This window comes from Heterocephalus glaber, unplaced genomic scaffold, assembly GCF_053883595.1.
Source record: "Heterocephalus glaber isolate CG9 unplaced genomic scaffold, H.glaber_assembly_v1.0 deba00001547, whole genome shotgun sequence".
In the NCBI taxonomy this organism is placed as follows: domain Eukaryota; kingdom Metazoa; phylum Chordata; class Mammalia; order Rodentia; family Bathyergidae; genus Heterocephalus; species Heterocephalus glaber.
In genome coordinates this window covers 2744367-2746864 of record NW_028258340.1, presented here as the reverse complement: position 1 = coordinate 2746864, position 2498 = coordinate 2744367, and the positions used below count along the sequence as shown (strand labels likewise).

General features: G+C 38.9%; 1 pseudogene; it reads left to right on the top strand.

Annotated features, from left to right (window-relative positions):
- The first annotated feature begins 288 nt into the window (after nucleotides 1-288).
- On the top strand, nucleotides 289-1180 carry LOC101725051 (mitochondrial fission factor-like; annotated as a pseudogene).
- Nucleotides 1181-2498: the final 1318 nt, after the last annotated feature.

Sequence of the window (2498 nt, the reverse complement as noted above, 5' to 3'; positions counted from 1 at the left end):
AAATAAGACCTTGTGTCAGATTTAAGAAAATAGTCACCTAATATTTCATGATCACCTTGAATCGATCCACATCAAGATAGAGTTTTAAGTCACTTAGAACAAAGAAGGTCTTTTCAGAGACAGAGAAATGGAAAGACAATAACAAATACAAATAGCTTTTATATAAAGGGCCATGAACCATTGTGGTATTTAATATAAAGCACAGGAGCACATAGTACTAATCAGCAAACAGTAGTTGGTCTACATTTGGTGAGTGGGGCAGCATTTCATTCTCTCACTGCTGCTGAGATGGCACAAATTCATTAAATTCAGTAAGAAATGGAAAACACCAAAGTTATTAGTCAGCGAGGGAGACTCTCAGAAAAAATTAAAGGTAACATCATCAAATGGTGACCTGAAACAGAACTCCAAGGAGTTCAAAATGCTACTGTGATGATGTAGAAAGGATTGTTATGGCAGGAGACAATGAGGGCGTTCTGTCACCAAGACCAGCAGATCCCAACCTTCAGTCAACTACCTGTAAACCTCTGGGACTACAACCACAGCTTCATGTCCTCATGTTAAGTGAAAGATCGCCAGATTTCTGGATTTACAAAGACCTCTAGTTCCTCAAAATGAAGAAACCCATACAGTTGGCAAACTAAAAAAAAATCTCTCCATGAGTGACAATGCTGATCATCAAAATGGACAGTTAGAAATCATTCCACTGTGACACCATCGCCACCAGGTCTGTTGTCTTCAAGAGCTGTTACCTGAAGACAGCTAATCATTTCTCTGTTGAGACATTTTATAAACTATTTAGTGTTCTACTCAGAGGGCTTACACTACATCTTAGATATGACAGAAGAAAATCATAGACCTGCGTTGGGTGGCAGGTCTCCTGCCTCCACTAATATCCGTAATGACAACAGCAGGCATGGCGTTTCAAATACAAATACAGCAATTGAAGGAACCTCACAGGACATGACTGCTGAAGATGCAGCTTTGTTAAGAAGACAAATAATCAAACTAAATAGACACCTGCAACTTGTAGAAGGGGAGAACAAAGAACGTGCCAAAAGAGAGATGGTCATGTACTCAATTACAGTAACATTCTGGCTGTTTACTAGCTGGCTGTGGTTCCGTCGTTAGTGGTAAACTCAGCTCCCAAGAAAGTCTCAATAGCTAGAAATACAGAATTTGCAAACATCTTTGTTTCTGTCTTTGCATTTTGTATCATTTTACACTCCATACCTTCATAATTTCATTTCTTATATAAAGTAGGGAGGAAGGATCAGTAAAGGTGTTTTCTGTCATTTAGCTGTATTCACATTTAACCTATTCTGAAATAATACTTAAAATTCTTCTTTTGTATGTTTTGTTAACAGGCTTTAGTGTTTTAAATTTGTTACATTTTCTTTCTTTCCTTTGTTTGTCTGTTTGTTTCTGTTTTTTGAGACAGGATCTTGCTATGTACTTCAGGTTGGCCTTGACCTCACTGTGTCATGATGTAGCCCAGGCTGGCCTCAAACTCATAGTGATCCTCCTGCCTCAGCCTCCCAAGTGCTGGAATTACAGGTATGTGCCACCAAATCGAGCTCTAGTCTTCTTTTTAAGAAGAAAGAATTGATTTTTGTGCCTCATCAGTCTACACAAATACTTTTCTGAATGTGAGAGTATAGAGAGTGGGTTTCGAAAAGTAACTACAAGGAAACTGGTATTTTGTCTCGTTTTGCAAACCCGATTAGACCAAATAGGTTTTTTTTTCCTTCCTTAAGTTTATTGGTACGTTTTAAATGTACAATATGATGACATTCATCATTGGGAATTTGGACCTTTACATGATATATCTTGGTTCTTGTTTTATCCCCATTCCCCTGCCCTCCCTTCAACCCCTCCACCCCTCCCTATTTACAAAGATTTTGTTTCCTTTTTTTCCCTTTTCTCATATTTTTTCCTTTCCCTTCTTTCCTTTCCCCTACTCCTCCCACTTCCTCCTCCCCTGCAGACCTTTTCTTCCTATTTCACATTATCTATGATACATTTTGATTCTTATTTACACTTTCAGTTTCTCACGCTAGAGAAACTATTCGGTATTTACACATGTGTGCCCTATTTATTTTACTTAAGAGTATCGCCTCAATGTGCATCCATTTAGCTATAAATGTCTCTAGTTTCTCATTCTTTATGGCTGAGTAGTACTCCATTTTATCTAAAACACACACACACACACACACACACACACATCTTTATCCAGTCTCCAGTTGATGGGCACATGGGCTGTTTCCAAGCTTTAGCTATTATGAGCTGTGCCACTATAAACATGGGTGTGCATATATCACTGTGGTATGATTCTTTTAATTCCTTTGGGAAGATACCCAGCAGGAGAATAGCTGGGTCTATTGGGACCTCTAATCCTAGTTTTTTGAGGTATTTCCATATTGATTTCCACAGTGGTTGCACCAGTCTGCACTCCTACCAACAATGGAGAAGGGTTCCTTTCTCCCCACATCCCCGGC